The following is an 18,448-nucleotide window of genomic DNA, read 5'->3' as shown; positions in this document are numbered from 1 at the left end:
CCTCTTTAAGTGGATTATGAGAATTTCAATGAAACTTTTCTGTAATCTTATAATCTTTATTTGCCCCCTTAACGCATTCAAGGAAGAGCTGCCGGATCAGGCGCGTACATATGTAGCTACCATAGACTCCCGTGTACCCACATCATTTTTATGTTCTTTATACAAAATCTATGTGAACTCATGTCTTTTTACCTGAAAAGAAATATAAAATCAAAGCAGTTATGACTAGACAATTCCAATTAAACGTTAGCGTGATTATTATCTATCTCCCGTCATGAAATGGCTAGTATCGGCTACATGTAGTAATAATTTACTAGAGTGTCAATTAAATTGTCGAGAAATGAAATGGGTTTTCTTCACTTGTGTAATGATCCAACTTTATGCAAATTACACATGCAATATAAAAGTAAGTACATTGTAACTTCGTTCTTAGAATACCAGGAAATCGTTAGAGAGATGTTTGATACCTAATCATAATTCACTTGGGAGAGAGTATTGCGGTTCAACAGGGAATACTATTTGCTCTGAATATCTCTTTAGAACAACAATGTTACACAGAAACAAAAGAGGTATCATACCTGTATTATGTGAACCAATGTGCATTGTACATGCTAACTCATACATCATCTGTCTGTCTGAACGAGGGGGGGCACCACACTTTGCCGTTAATTTTTTTGCATATACATAGTATGTATCGCTGCATTTCATTCTTATATTATAATTTTTGTACAGTGGTGTTTTAAGAAATTCAAATGTACTTACCCAACATACATATGGCCTACATGTATGTTGGACTGACATGCATTACATATTTATCTATTATGGCCTGGTTGAGAGGGCACTATTGCCTCATAGTATTGTCTCGTGATAGGATCTATAGTCTCCTCGCCTTCGGCTTGGGCACTATTCCATCCCTCGACAATACTATGAGGCAATAGTGCCCTCTCAAACAGGCCATAATGGGTTTAGTACATCACCCTCACATGAGACCCGTTTCCATGTCATTGTAACAGAAGCACGTCAAGCGACACCTCGCAACGTTATCTCCATTTCCACACCACGTTTATCTCCAAGTACAACATATGAATGGTTGCAGAAATCTGTGTTTCTATAAAACGGGATTCAGCTTCATAGAGATTAAAAGTAGATTGATATTGAACATGAGTGAACTGTCTTCTGTAGAAAAGCAACATTTGCTTTCATCCCCGCACACAACAGCCTGTCCGCCATTTTGACGTCTTGGTCGAAACGCAACGTTATAATGACGTCATGTAATGGTGACGTCATAATAGATTCACGTTCAAGTTTGCGCCACTTCAATAGTGCCCGCTTGCCCGGGCACTATTGCAAATAGTATCCATCTGTGTAGCCAATCAGAATCCAGCATTCTGTCACGTGATGTACTAATCATATTTAACAACTAAGTTTTACATGTACTATGCAGGCTTGTATCATAAACAATGCCAATATCACTTCGAAATTTTTTGTTAAAATAACATCAGGATGTGGGTCACACATATTTTGGTAACAAGTTTACTTTGTATAGCTAAAATATACCGCATGCATCTGCACATTGTCCGTACGCGTTGCAAATCGAAAGTGATCATACGTGTACATCCCGATTGGGCCTTCTACTATAAATAGATATCGCTGGACTGTCAACATGATATATATTTGTTTTTCTTTTTTCTTTTTTACATATGTCAAAAAATGTTTTAAAATTATAATTCTATGAGCAATTAATATCTCTTGTAAATGTTCGCTAAAATCTTTGTCCATCTCCATCACACAGGTTCTTATTTTGTACTGATGACGTCAAAGTTAAAATTTGTACAAGACCGCGATTTCCGTTGAAATTATTTGCTGATTTGTAGAATAAATAGATAACTTATTTGGGTATGTAATGAATTATAAAATGAATTATTTTGACCAGTGTTTTCTCGGCTTTTATTGTGTGTATATTAAATTGCTATTTTTGGTTATATTATATTAGAATTTATTTAAGTTTTATGTGTAGTGCACAGGGTACCTATTGCATTTATTTATTCTACGAGAAAATCACTATTTTTAGAGCGTATTTCTTTCTATATAATTGGTCATACATAAAATAGAAATTATCAACTACTAAACCTATGACATACAAGCATTATTTCTCGCTACTTATTTATATTTCGAAACTCAATGTCTTCATGTAATTTCCGCTCCGGCGATTACACCGCCCGACGTCAACAATTTAAAAATGCTCAGAATTAGACTAAGTTGGCACGATTTTTTTTCAACTCACTGAAAGAGAAAGTGGACATTGCCAAATGATTTTTCTTAGAACAAAAGTTCTCCGTTTTTATCTGTAGTTTTACAACGTGTAAATAGTATTGCGATAGATCCACAAATGAAGTAGATATGACGAGTTTTCCAACACCGACATGAAAATGCGTAGAAGTTACGACAGGGTAGAGTTGGCGTAAAGTTACGCAAAATTTTTGACGTAACTTCGTAAGTTATTACGTTTTGTGAAATGCTTAGTAATTCGTAAATATGACTTACGCAAAAGTTACGAAAATATCCATATCTAAGATATGATAATGAAACTGAATATTAACCTGTGCATTTGAGTTCTTCATATTATTTGGGTAAACGAACCAGGGCGGTCTACGGACATGACATACAAAACCCCCTGTATCCGTTCCATTACTTTTAACTTCCTCTAACACATTCTTTTATGACCTCTTTCGGCTTTTTGTTAAAGCATTCCTAATCTGAACAGACAAAAATCTTCTGTTATTTCTAAATACTTTAATGTTTTTATAAGATAGCTCTCTCTTGTTCAATAGATACAAATTAAATGAGGATAAGTCTAGCTTTTACATCGGATACTGTTTTTTTCTGGTCTCTTCCCAGTTCTGTTAACATTTCTCACTACATTTGCCTGTGTATCTCGAACCCCTAACATAGTGAAAACCTCTTTTATAAATTTGACATCCACTTCCTTCCTTTTATTTCCGTCATCTTCTGATTGTACCGACATCCCGAACATTACGTTATTTTGAATATTTTTCTTATCTTTCTTTCACGAATCTATGCAATTACGTGGGGGTACCGAGGTCCAATGAGATTGGCGGAAAAAAAAACAAGAAAAATGATGATGCGTTGTAGTCAGCAATGAGTTCCAGTTAATCGTTAAAACACCAAGATCAGGTACATGTAAGTGTTGTCCAGGTATACCAAGGCGAATGGTGGTAAACGATTAGTAGCAGCATCTCCTACAGTGCGATAAGGTGGGTAGTTTAATACGTAATTTCGTTATTATTATATTCTCGGTGACAGTAAATCATTTCAGTCATCTGTGTGTCGGGGAAGGCAGTATTCTGACCTCCGTAAAGATGTGTGTATTATATATAACAGAGATGTAATTTCTTTATTGAATCGGTTTATCTGCTTCATAATTTACTATATATAACTGAGATGTAATTTCTTTATTGAATCGGTTTATCTGCTTCATAATTTACTATATATAACTGAGATGTAATTTCTTTATTGAATCGGTTTACCTGCTTCATAATTTACTATATATAACTGAGATGTAATTTCTTTATTGAATCGGTTTATCTGCTTCATAATCTACCACGCCATTGGAGACTGGTGAAGTTATATGTATAATTTATTAATAAATATGGCTTAACACGCATCTCAGTGGATATCGATTATAACGGGTGCCGAGGGCACCGGTGCAGAACGGTCGGCTATATTCGCATTCTTTGCCATGGTTACTAGATAAACGTTCTATATCATTTATGTATTTGGTTAAGATCTCCCAAGCAATGATGCCGTATCTGAATCAGGTTGTTTCTGTATGAATTGTGACGTAAGTGTGTATAACTAGCATATGTATAAGGATTATTATAATTATACTGTATAGTATTATAGTGTTTTTACACATTTATAATATGGATGTATCTTCATTAAACGCTTGCGTGTCTACAATTTTTCAAAGACATCAAAATTATTTGTCAAAACTGATTTGTAAATATTTTAACCCGTATATCTCAGTAAGCGAGATATATTTGCAGTAATAATATCTTCCACCAATAGAGTAGTGTCCTTTAACTCTTTCACGTGTTACTATTTCAGGAATTGGACAGTGATGCAGAGAAAATCAAGGATTAGAAACAGGATAATAACAATATTCAACAGTGTTGACCAGTTTTAATGAGATATGTGTTTAACAAAATGGAACTTAATAATGGAAAATGATATTACGTGAAGTGGAGTCGATGTTTAAGTACTGTGGTGAAGGACATCAACCGCCAGTAATGGGATAGTTAATCATGCGGAACGATGACGATTAAGTAACACTGACAGAGAATAAAGCGGAATAGTACGAGAAGGTATAATATACCGTACGCGTCCCTCACAGCATGCCAACAAGATACCTGATATATCTTAAAGAGGGCTCTTCAGAGAAGGTTTGGAAGATATTAATAACGGTTTTACTGTGTGAAGCAGCATTGTTTTTCTTTTTTCTCCAGTATACCTTTAGTCGACAACAAGTTCCGATGTTAGCATCCCGGGACAATACACAAGAGGCTTGGTATCATGGACAGATTGCAGCAAAAAGTAGTATGGTATGGAATTCCAGATCAGTGGGATCGCCTGGTTTTCCTGTTACCATGGCGTTACGTGGTATCACTGCTAGTCGGCATAACAACACCGTGACGTCAAGTAACAATTCAGTTTATCAGACAAACAATAGCTGGACTTCAAATTACAACTCAAGGCAGCAGATAGTCACCGATATCAAATCAGGTCTTCCTCCCTGTCCTTTGATTCCGCCTGGTCTTAGTAAGTAAAGCTCATTTTTATCACTTCAATGAAATCTGTCTGTAAAGACTCCCCAATGGGAAAAGTAAATATTGTGATTATAATCAACATGTCTTTAAACACAGGGCACATAGGGTTGCCACTGACCATATGGGACCATGTCTAAGTGGTTTTTTTTAAAGATGGTCGCTATGCAGAGATGGTCAACAAGGCAGGTTACACCACTAACAGGACCTGTACACAGCATTAAGGATTGTCACCTTCTCAGACATCCATTCATATACAAATTCTACTTTCAGTACTTCATATCTATGCTTCTCAAATATGTGTATTTATTAGATTCTTGATAACATCGCTTTCAAAGATAAGCTTTTCCTATATTTATGTGTGCGATCACTTATATTATACCTGAGGGTGCAGAATTTGCAATATTTAATATCTGCCTCTGCCAGGGACCGAACTCGGGACCTCTGGATTACTAGTCTGATGCTCAACCGATCGAGCTAAAGTTCTTTCTAGCCGAGCGATATATTTCGGCTAGTATTTACAAGTGTTACATTATTTAGATAACATATTCAAATGAAAGTAGAAGAATAATGCCAATTGTCATCTTTTCGTCGTCTTTACTGTTAAACAAAGTATCCCTTAATCAAAGTTGTATTTTTCATTATCACAAATCAAGATGAGTTTTTAATATGTTATTTATTACCAAAAGTTTTTTTTTTTTAATTACAGTACTTTCAATGCGTAAGTACAAATAAGAGCTCAAAATGAATTTTGGCAATACTGCCAAAATCCTTATATTTACACGTGTACAGTAATGTAGTGAAATGAGTACATATGGTCAGGCAAAAACATATGTTTCTGGGTCAGAATATGAAGCCAAATTGTGGTCTACAATTTCAGTTCACATTTTTCAGTGTTATTAATTATAATAAAGTGATATCTGAAGGTATGTTTCCGTACATACAATAGGGATAGCAAACAACAATTTTACAGTACATAATTTCTGTGTTGAACCTCATGTTTATAAGGCATCTGAAGCCATTTGAATGATTTCTACACATTAATTTAAACCTTATGGTTTTCAATAGATTATTGAAGAAAAACTAACATGTAAAATTTTCGTCCAGTTACAGCAAATGTAACTGTTTTCTTTTTAAATACCACCAATTTTTTTTACCATACAAAGGCTGGCTTAATATACGTATTGATGCCACAGTTGTAAAACAACAAATAAATCTTCAGAAATGCATATATCATTCTTCTTTGTTTATTTTGTCTTACTCTTTCCGTACTGTTTCCCGAGGATTTTACACTGTCTCTTTCCCGTTGTCGAATATAGTCGACACTTGATACTGACGTTCTTTCTTCACAACAAATTTTCCAAACAGTGCTATATGAAAAGTATTTGAAGTGCGAAATAAACTTTCTGGGTGCTAAATAAATATTTATTTTGACAATATAAATTTTGTTAATAAACAAGGAACATGATAAATTAAATAGAAGAGTTATCATCCCAAACAAAATGGCTGTTTATTGCACGATCGCTCCAGATTGCAATATCAAAATAAAACGTCGTTGTTCGCATCATCGATTCTGATAGAAAATAAGTCATCCTGAAATATGAAATTTCACAGAAATAATAGGATTAATATATTGGATACATAAAGAATTAACTTAAATAGATATTTTGTGCTAAAGAGATCATAACAGAAAAATCATGACTTACTCCAAATAAACAGTTTATGACACGATTTAATCCTAAGAAGTTTAAAAATGACTAAAGAAGGGGTATGATTTTGGGCTGTTTTACGGCCACTCAGTGAACCTATGATGTAATCATCTGAAGTAGATCGTGACAAAAAATTCAAGTGCGTAATATTACTCTAAAGCCTTGAAATTGTAGATTTTTAGTTGACGGATGACATTTTTTAGGTCACCGTGACCTACTTTTTCAATTTGTCATCAGTGCTCTAAACTGAATTTCACAAACCCAAATATTTACATGCAAAAACTGCAAAATATATTATCTCTATTCAAATTTTTAATTATTTAGGACTTGAACAATGAACATGTGAATTTTTCACCCTTTGACCTTTGACCTCTGAAATTACCATGAGCCCAGAAAAAATCGGATATTCTTATTAGCATACTATATACAGCTGACCCTAAAGTATCCTCATGCAAAATACTTTGCTTATCACTGAGTGGCCGTAAAACGGTCAAAAGTGATACCCCTTCTTTGATAATAGATTGTTTCTAGTAACAAAAAAAATTGACTGTTAAAGAAAATAAGAAACAATGATAGATGGAGCTAACTTGAATTGATTGTCATGTACTTTAGGCGGGAAGATATCTGTGGATGTGAAGAGCTATACGGATAGAGAATTAGCATTACGATTACCGGAAGTGACGTTTGGCGGGGTTTATCGCCCAGCTTCCTGTACAGCACGACATAAAGTGGCAATAATCGTCCCTTTTCGTAATCGGACCAGACATCTTAGGATACTTCTGAATAATCTCCATCCTTTACTACAGAAACAACAGCTTGAATACGGCATCTTTGTTACAGAATTGGTAAATATCTTCTCAAAATGAGATGCTATTTAAGAGGGATTAAAGTACACCGAATTAAAATTACTATCAATGTTCAGATTTCTATCGTCTGTGGAACCAACGATAGTATACCCACACTATCTACAGACTGTACGGAGTGCTTCAAACATACCCTTGCGGATTTATATTATATATGTATATTGTTACATTACATTGCAAATATCACACAAAATATCCATACTATCGTAAATATAACAACAAATATATATAATTATAAATTCTAGACGATTTAGGTAAAATTTGACATTAAAAAACTTTCATGGAATTCATTTTACATTTTCCTCATATGATCTATCTGGTAAAGATTATTTACACTGCCAGATGATGAAGCCATGGTCTGCGTTTAAATGCTTAGTGAAAGTAATTTCATTTTTGGTATCTTACTATATTTGTATTTTTGATGTATTTTTCTTTTCATTGGTAAGGATCCAGCCGTAAAATTCAACAAAGCACTTAGCATGAACATCGCATTTCTCGAAGTGAGCAAGAAATATGGTTATAATTGCTTCATCTTCCACGATGTGGACCTGATCCCAGAAAACGATAACAACATGTATACGTGTTCTGAGAGTCCCCGACACATGTCTGTTGCCATCGACAAGTTTCGTTACAAGTGAGTAGTGCAACTTTCATCTGGTTGGTTGGTTGATTGGGCTTAAGGTCCAATTATTCATTACGATCTCCCCTGTTAACAGTGTGTTGCGTGTGTCTATAATTTGGGAGACTGCTGTCTTGTGTCTCTTAATAATAGTGATACTTTTAGCCATTTTGTGGTGCCGCTATATCTCACTACCTAATACACCGATCAAAACATACGGTCATATTATCCATGCAAAGGGGAAATCAGTCGTCTCACTCCCTTCATGTTAAGCGCTAAGCATGAGCAGAAACTACCTCTAAAGACGTGCCCCGGCCAAGGGATATAACCCAGAGCCTTCATCACGAGAGCGACCGCTTATCTCAATGCCAAGAGTGCAGCGTGTCAAGGGAGAAATAAGGAAGAAGAGTTTGCAACAGGGTAGAAAAAACAATTCTAACACAGTGTCTTAGCACTGCCTGTAAGACTGTAAAGTTTTATCATCAAAATACATCACCAGCATATCTGATCGGTTTATCAGGGTTTCTGGATTATAGCATTATAATTACATCTTCTAAAAATGAAAGACTAAATGCTATTACGCAGGTATATAAAATTATATTTGGATTAGAAGAAATGCTGGTTTTGTTCTAGTTTGGCTCTATCTATTCTAGGTTACCCTATGTTAGTCTGTTCGGTGGAGTGATAGCGATGAGGAAGGAGGTATTTGAAGCGGTGAATGGCTACTCAAACAAGTTTTTTTGATTGGGGCGGTGAGGATGACGATATGTATGCCAGGTAGGACAAACAAACTCCTAAAAATGAATATTGTTTTAATGTCAATACCCATTAGTATTAACGATTTCCTGTGAGAAGGTTTTAGATATATACACATGATCTAGCACGGCTGGCTCGTGTCAGGTATTTGCTGTATTTCAAATTCTTCAATTAAACAATTTGAATGTAATTGATATCTTCAATTATATTTCATAAATATTGCATCAATGTAATTAAAAAGATAGTACTTTCTGAACAACCTTTTCCGCCAAAGTGGAGCCAGCTGTTCCGGGATTTCACCAATTAACTGGCTGAAAACCAAGTTTTAACTTATCGGGACATCTCATATAAAAGGAACAGTTGGTTGAAATGTAAATATAAGGAATGATGTATTTTTTGTTGTTTACTGGTTTGTAAACTGCATTCCTTAAATAAACAAACAATATCTGTCTATATTATTTTTTCCAAAATGACTTTGGGGAGAAGAGTGGAATTTTGTGTATTTGTTTCCGGATGCAATGCTACTGCTTTTATTTGTATTCTAATTTAGATGATTCTAGATATATTCTATGTAAATAGAAAATATAAAGGAATATAATACAACCCGCGGGAATGAATTTATCGGAACATATTGGTATGTTCTGGTGTTACTACATTTTGCTGGATATTTAAAGTCCTAATATGTTTTCATAATATTTTTAATCGTGAAAAAAATCCATCAAATTTTGCCAAATGATAGATTTGATAACATTAAACAGACACTAATAGCTTAATTATTTCATCAAGTTTGAAGCAATGACGGGAAAATACCAGGGATTTCCTTTGTGTTTGCTTCGTATATGCCACAGTCCACACGTGGGTAAAATCACACACGAGGACCGCTTTGTGCCTTTTGTAACCTTTCTCATTTGATGAATGTTGACAGATGACACTAATGCATTGTCATCTTAATTTTGTTGTTTTTAAAATGAATCTCTATGAAAATTACTTCAAATCCTTCTCATAATATTCAAATCCTATACAAATTATTACTATAAATTGGTCATATGAAAACAGTAAGGGAGTTAATAATGAAAAGCCAATTAAGTTGATCTATGCAATTATTCGGCAAACAATTTTGTGTAAAGTCGTCAGAATGCAGTATATATTTCTTTTGGAGTAGTATGTTTTTATTTTGTAGAAAAGGACCTGTTTTATAAGAATGAACATTGTTAAACATTTAATATATCTGAATATGTTCGTAACTTCCCCGTGGTGTCTGTTAGATTTACATGGTGGTCATCCGGTTATGTACAGACACATAGGCTATTTTTAAACAAACGCATTTACGTGTTAGTTGGGTTTTTTTATTCCAAAAACCAAAACAGGGCTTACACAACTGTGCCCTCTCACAGGAGGGGATCCATTCGACACACTTCATTCATACCAGGAATTTACTGTTATTATCTTAATTCTGAGTTTTCAAATACACCGTATATTATGTTACTATAATATTATAAGAGTGAATGGACAAATATCATACCTCTCAGCTACAGTGTAGAGTTCAGACAATGTATTGGCTGACGAGGGTGCCTCACCTAACCTATTGCTTTCCTCTTCCTGTAGTGAGAGGTAATGCTATAGTTATATTGATTTTCCCTGCTAACTCAAACGGTCTGAAAATTATGGAAATATACAAAAAAAAAATTGTATCGCTTATGATTTTATAAAACAATTATATAAAGAACACTACATACACTTTCATCCATAGCTTACACATTACGTGTTATATTTATATACATTTTTTATATGCATTTTTGTAGAAACTGTGAATATTTGAATAAAATTAAGATATATTCATAAGGATTGTAGATATTTAGTGTGTAGAATTTTTCTAAAAACATAATTGGACTTTAGATTTAACAAATCCCAGTTGATCATTTACTCTATTTACTGTTGCCATTTTCTATAAGATGTCGAATATAGAATGCTAAACGATATGTGGTGTTTACTTACAAGTATAATATTGTTCAACATAACTTTTTCATTATTTCAATATTTGTTTGTTACAACCCACTGATTTAATGAAAAATGCAGATTCGGACACTTTAACAAATTTCTTTTAAATAATGAAGTTCTTTGTATTTTCATGTGTATTGCTGTATTCCTTCTTTGCATTTACATAGTTATTTTCCTTGCAGTAAAAATCGTTTGTGATGTCATCATTTTATGAGCCAAATCTATACTCATAAAAACATGACGTAACATTAAATGCTTACCACCAAGGACACATAACGCGGTTTCATCTAAACCTTGACATGACAATCTGATGTAGATTATTTTTCTACTCATGAACTACAACTGCTCCTTAGATATTAGTAAATTGTATTGCTTCATAAAACTATTACTAAAAATAATAAAAAAGGCAAGATGTAGAATATATATATGTTACAAACAAAACTACACAGTTCATGGCTCGAATCTAATATTGTATTCAATTTAAACTTATGAACGGTAAGTTGATGAAGAATATTACTAACATAAATATTTGTTATTTATTCCTAAGGATTCGTACCGTTGGTCTAGCAGTAACTAGGTACACCTCAGATGTCAGCGCCTACCGAATGTTACCACATAATAAGAGTAAACGAAACGAGGAAAGGTAAGGAAACTGTAACAGCAGCAAAGATATTGGCAGGTAAGGGAACGAGAAACGATGAATGATGGAGGACCGGGAAATGAGTATAGGTAAGGCAAATAGGCCAGGTAAAGGAACTAGGGCTCATGAGGAAACTAGGACAGGTCATGGAGACGAAAAACGATGAATAGTGGAAAAATGAGTACAGGTAAGGAAAAAATGACAGATGAGGATGCGATGAAACGTAATCAAAACTAGACAGGAAAGAGAAACCTATAAGGAAGCTATGATCAGGAAGTTAATGAAATAATAAACATGTAAAAAGGTAAAGATACTAAGACACTTAGCGGAATCTAGGACAAGTAAGGGAACTGGGAAATGCTTGTTAGGAGTGGTAAAGGACGATGATAGGTATTGGTTCAAAGACAGTAAGGACAGGACAGAGGGATTGTAAGGTAATAATAGGGAACAATTGTATTAAAGAATGAGGATATGTTGTAGGCAATGGAACGAGGACAGGTAAGGGAATCAGGAAAGGTTAGGGAACGAGGACAGGTAAGGAAACGAGGAAAGGTAAGGGAACGAGGACAGGTAAGGGAACCAGGATAGGTTAGGGAACGAGGACAGGTAAGGGAACCAGGATAGGTTAGGGAACGAGGACAGGTAAGGGAACGAGGTTAGGAAAGGTTAGGGAACGAGGACAGGTAAGGGAAACAGGATAGGTTAGGGAACGAGGACAGGTAAGGGAACCAGGATAGGTTAGGGAACGAGGACAGGTAAGGGAAACAGGATAGGTTAGGGAACGAGGACAGGTAAGGAAACTAAGATAGGTTAGGGAACGAGGACAGGTAAGGGAACCAGGATAGGTTAGGGAACAAGTATATATTAAGGGAACGGGGATGTAGGTAAGGAAACGAGAAAAGGTTAGTAGGGAACGAGGATAGGTTAGGGAACGAAGATAGGTGATGGAACGAGATTTTTAGGGAACGTGGGCAGGTAAGGGAAAGAGGATAGGTTAGGGAACGGGGATAGGTTAGGGAACCGGGATAGGTTAGGGAACAAGTATATATTAGGGAACGGGGATAGGTAAGGGAACGAGGAAAGGTTAGTAGGGAACGAGGATAGGTTAGGGAACGAAGATAGGTGATGGAACGAGGATTTTTAGGGAACGTGGGCAGGTAAGGGAAAGAGGATAGGTTAGGGAACGGGGATAGGTTAGGAAACCGGAATAGGTTAGGAAACGAGGATAGATTATGGAACGAGGATAGGTTAGGTAAAAAGTATATGCAAGGGAATGGGGATAAGATAGGGAACGAGGACAGGTAAGGAAACGAGGATACGTTAGGGGACGAGGACAGGTAAGGAAATGAGGATAGGTTAGGGAACGAGGACAGGTAAGGGAATGAGGATAGGTTAGGGAACAAGGATAGGAAAGGGAACGAAAATATGTTAGGGAACGAGGACAGGTAAGGGAACCAGGATAAGATAGGGAACGAGGACAGGTAAGGGAACGAGGATAGGTTAGGGAACGAGGACAGGTAAGGGAATGAGGATAGGTTAGGGAACAAGGATAGGAAAGGGAACGAGGATATGTTAGGGAACGAGGACAGGTAAGGGAATGAGGATAGGTTAGGGAACGAGGACAGGTAAGGGAATGAGGATAGGTTAGGGAACAAGGATAGGAAAGGGAACGAGGATAGGTTAGGGAACGAGGACAGGTAAGGGAATGAGGATAGGTTAGGGAACGAGGACAGGTAAGGGAATGAGGATAGGTTAGGGAACGAGGACAGGTAAGGGAATGAGGCTAGGTTAGGGAACAGGGATAGGAAAGGGAATGAGGATAGGTTAGGGAACGAGGACAGGTAAGGGAATGAGGCTAGGTTAGGGAACAGGGATAGGTAAGGGAACGAGGATAGTTTAGGGAACGAGAACAGGTAAGTAAACAAGTATATATATAGGAACGATGCTAGGTTAGGGAACGGGGATAGGTTGAATAAAGCATTTTATATAATTTACTATCATAATATCATAAATGGTATATTACACATAAAGAATCGTTTATTACATTGTAGGCATCGCCTTCTTAAAATGAGCGTTCACCGATGGAAGAATGATGGTCTAAATAGCATTAAGTATAAAGTGTTACAGATTGTTCATCAGCCTTTGTATACGCGTATCCTGGCAACCATAAACCAGACTGATACACCATATCAAACGCGGGAAAGAAAACATGACTTTGATAAACCTATTAGAATCACAGATCAAAAGATTGAAGAGCAGCTGGAAGCTACAGTGAAGGAAATATTGAAAACTGATCATCTGGATTCTCGGCTATATTACATGATCTTAGTTGAGTTCATTATGACTCGGAATTCTACTGTTACTACTCAAGGTGTATCGGCAATATTAACGAAGATTTTACCTCGCTTTAGTCTGTCTCAAGAAACAGGAAAGAAATCTAATGATTTGAAAACGAAGCAGCAATATCCGGACTCCACCATGAGTAAACATTCTCCTATTAGACGGAATGGTAAAGTTCACGCGGCTTGTGGTCAGACGACATTTTATTGGCTCTGTAAATATCGCAAAAAATCATCTTTTTTGTGATGACTGCCATACGTAATTTATGGTAGTGTAAGAGATTGTCGAACGGACAAACATAATTTAGAAGTAATTTGTGAGTTTTCAGTGAGAAAAGTTAGTTTAGAGGACTTTACTTTCTGAAAAAGGATTGAACCGACACTAGTGACAACTACTCACTACGTAAAGTGTACATGTATAGCTACACGCCATTTGTGTGACACCATATTCAACTTAACCATGCCTACAGGTTCAGAAATTCTTCTGGAGTTTCAACGAGATTGAGCTCAACATAGACGATAAAGGAGATACACAGTGAGTGGAAGGATAGAAAGTCATTAGGAGACAGACTACACAAACTATCTCATCTATGCTGACAAGGGAATATCTTTATAGAAATATTCCACAGCTGAAAGAAGACATCTGTACTGATACTAAAGAAATAAAAGATCCACAGGAGGGGAGAATACACGATCTAAAGACGGACAACGATTGTCTTGGACAAACAGTTAAACAACTAGAAGGAGAAGTTTCATAAAGATTGAGTGAGGCAAAGAAAAAGCCAGTTCTAAAACTGAATGACTGAATGACTATCCGTATAGTCGGATTAGAAGATGCGTCGCAAAAGGAATCTGTGGAGGAGTGCGTTGGGAAGGTTGTTAGGTTTATTACGAACAAACTGCACATGAATCTGACAAAGAACAACATCAACATCGCGCATAACCTTGGAAAATTGATATAGACAAGTCCAGGAATGTCATTGTAAAATTTTATAACCGAATAATGAACTCTTGAACTGTGTTAATAACACGTATAGCGTTGTCGGGAAACTCTTTGCAATGCTACAGAATGAAAGGAAGCGAAGACTTTTTCTGGACACACCGATTAATGAAAAGTTCTATGGATGATGGAAACTTTAGGAAATACTAGATATTTGTTGATATGTTTTGTTTAAGATACACTGTACACGGCTGGTAGTGTTACATATGTTATACTGTTAGCTAGGTTCAGCTACAGATCAACACGGCCACTGTCAATACTTGTGTACAGTACTTTACTTTGTATACACCATACGGTGATGTCATGGTTTGTTGGGTACAAAATAAATGTAGCATTTCATTTCAAAATATTTTTATTAAATCGTTAGATTTAATAGGGATTGGGCAGCAGGCTATGCCTATATAAGCCCTCTCCCTGTGGATACATACATGTACATCTCAAAATCATATATATAATATATGTAATTTTACAGACAATATTGAATTAAATATATATTTAGGTATCCTAAATGTAGCATGGCCGAAGTAATGTTGTTTAAACTTTTAACACGGTGTCAGAACGGCTTTTAGTGATGGAACGAGGTTGCTAAGCAGCGGTAGATAGGACAAACAACGACAATAGACCCCAGTGAACATCGTGGCATGCGTGTAAAGCCTGCAGGAGTCTGCTTTTGACTTTATTTCCTATTTAAAGCTCACATCACTCATATCCACGTGTTTTGCTTACCGTAGGATGAAAGACCACGTGGCCATGGTAGGTCGAAATGCATTACATCCCCAGTCCCAATGATTACACATGGCGAGGTGAAAACAAAAGGAATGGGAAAACTGCGAAACGGCAGCAGAATTAGACAAAAAGAATGAACAGATTTGTATTGCCACACTTCTCCTGGTAATGGGTAAGGATTGTTTTCACACTTACACCACTTACAAATTACAGAGGAAAGTAGAAAAGTGCTTGCAGAAGTACTCAGTGCCTTGCAGGACTTCTTTAACCACAGACGAGTGTCATATTTGCTATTTATGTCTTTAATACCACTGACCAAACTAATGAAACAGTAGACAACCACATTACAAAATTGCGAAAGTTGGCACAACCGACACTGATGAATCTCTTGTGTGGAAGAAACATTACTAAATGTAACAAAAACTAAGGGAAAACAATACTTTACAACGCTAAACATGCAGGTAGGAGCAGCTGCCCCGAAAGTAAAATGTCAACTTGACCGGGAGCGACATCAAATCTTATTATCAGTACAAGAACCATTCTAAATCAAGGAGAAGTAGAAATTAAACGCTCCAACAAAAAAACTAACATTATACGATAAATCGCATATTTATCCAAACGGGAAAGTCAAGATTGAGTGCAATTCAGTTGGGAATTATCAAAAAACACTGGAGTTTCAGGTATTAGATGTAAATCAACCCACACTACTGTCAGGAGATGCGTGTGAATATTTTGTACTTCTTACTATAAACCAAGCATTCTGCGTAATTACAAATGAGAGACCGTCCATCACAAAGGAGCAGATTGTAAGAGACTACACGGTGCAATTTGACGGTTTAGGAAAACTGCCAGGAGAATATCATATAGAGGTTGACACCACAGTAAGCCCAGGACAGGACTGTCCGAGGAAATTTCCTGAGGCTATGGAAGCTGACCTCAGGACAGAGATTGACATTCTGGTAAACAGGTGTGTGATAAAGAAAGTCACAGAACCCACAGAATGGATTAAGCAGCATGGTGATCGTGAGAACACCGTCCGAAAAGCTATGACTAAGTATTGACCCAAAGAACTTAAATTAGGCCATAAAACGACCACACTATCCAATGAGCACAGAGGAAGACATCTTATCTAAACTGTGTAGTGCCAAGGTGTCCACTGTTTTGGACACCAAATATAGATTTTGGCAGGTAGCTCTAGACGAGCACGGCAGCTATCTGACGACTTTTTGCACACAGTTGGGACAATGCAGATGGCTCAGAATGTCGTTTTGTATTAAGTCGACACCAGAAGAATTCTGAAGGAGACAGCATGATGCCCTGGAAAGTCTAACAGGGGACGAGGTCATAGTAGATGACATCATCGTTTTTTATAGTGGTTCAGCCATGGAGGAGGCTTTAGAGGACCATGACAGGAATCTGATCAATGTCCTGGGACGAGCAAAGAAAGTCGGTCTCAAGTCCTCAATAGACGAAATAGAAATAAACTTGCGGAAAACTGAATACGTGAGCCACTTACTGACGTCAGACGGTGCGAAGTGAGTTCCGGTGAAGGTAAAAGCCATAACTAACATGCCTCGACCCACAGATATGACACGGTACAACGATTCGTCGGTTTTGCAAACTACCTCACAAAATGTGTTTCGCTTTTGTCAGATATTATTGAACCACTGTGGCAGCTCACAGGAAAAGAAACAGAATAGACTTGGCAATCACAAAAGGAGGAAGCTTTTCAGAAAGTCAAGAAATCTTTGACTACACAACCAGTTCCAAGGCACTATGATCTGAAGAAAGAGGTCAGCATACAATTTGACGCCAGTAAAGTTGGTATGGGTGCAGCATTGGTACAGGAGAAAAATAAGTCGTGTACGCGTCCAGAGGTATATGTCAAACAGAGCAGCGATATGCACAGGTAAAAAGGAATGCTTAACCATTGTATTTATTTGTGAAAGATTTGAGCAATACATTCTAGTGCGCGAGGTCACGGTCCACTCATGCCACAAACTGCTTGAAGTTGTCTTCAAACAATCAGTCTTAGCCTGGTTCTAAGACTACAAAAGTTCAACATAAGCGTTGATTACCAGACGGGGGCAGAGATGTATGAGATGTCCAGAGCATTTTTCCACTTATGAAGTCTGACAGTTCAATGTTGCAACATCAAACTTTGAGGAACAGTTAGAGGGTATAAATTGAAGTGAAGAAATATCTCAATTTCAGCGAACAAAGACTGGAGCAAATCCAAAAGCTCTTTGTCGTGAACTTGCATGCTATACCTAAACTTAACTATGACAAGAAGACTAACTACATTGAAAAGAAATTTTACTCCAATAGGAAAAATTCATGTTATCAAGTAACTTTAAATTTCTCAGTTTAACCATCTTTTTAACATCTAAATCTGTTTCTAATAAGAATTTTGACGATATACCTCCTAACAGTGCCCAGCCACAGCATACTTTTTCAACTTTTGATAATTCATAACGGTATACTTTTCACCTCGGGATTGCATAATCATTGAGAAAAGCTAGGGATTCTCTTTTTTGGCCCAACATGTCTCAAGATATAAGCGATCACATTCAGCAATTTGATGCCTTCCTTAAATTCGAAAGACAACAAGTCTACGTACCACTCATCACACATGACATTCCAAACCTCTCATAGAGTAAAGTTGGTGTTGATCTCTTCAGTCAGAACAAACGTAACTTCCTGGTAACAATTGATTACTTCTCAGACTTAGGGAAACTTGATGAACTATCAGAAACTTCATCAGAAACAATGAAAAGTTTTCTTAAACAACACTTTAACAGACACGGACGCCTAGATAGCATCGTGTCTGACAACGGACCACAAGTTGTCGCGTCCGAATTTGTGAATTTTACGAAGGGGTGGGATATAACTCAAGCAATTGGAATGGACCATGGAAAATCACGGGAAAAGGGAACATGTGTTGAACACATCGG

The 18,448-nt window shown here is 36.6% G+C and overlaps 1 pseudogene; it reads left to right on the top strand.

Moving 5' to 3' along the window:
* Positions 1–4,131: 4,131 nt before the first annotated feature.
* Positions 4,132–17,845, top strand: LOC138334776 (beta-1,4-N-acetylgalactosaminyltransferase bre-4-like; annotated as a pseudogene).
* The last annotated feature ends 603 nt before the right edge of the window (positions 17,846–18,448 follow it).

This window comes from Argopecten irradians, chromosome 11, assembly GCF_041381155.1.
Source record: "Argopecten irradians isolate NY chromosome 11, Ai_NY, whole genome shotgun sequence".
Lineage (NCBI taxonomy): Eukaryota > Metazoa > Mollusca > Bivalvia > Pectinida > Pectinidae > Argopecten > Argopecten irradians.
This window is presented reverse-complemented; position numbering and strand designations above follow the sequence as displayed.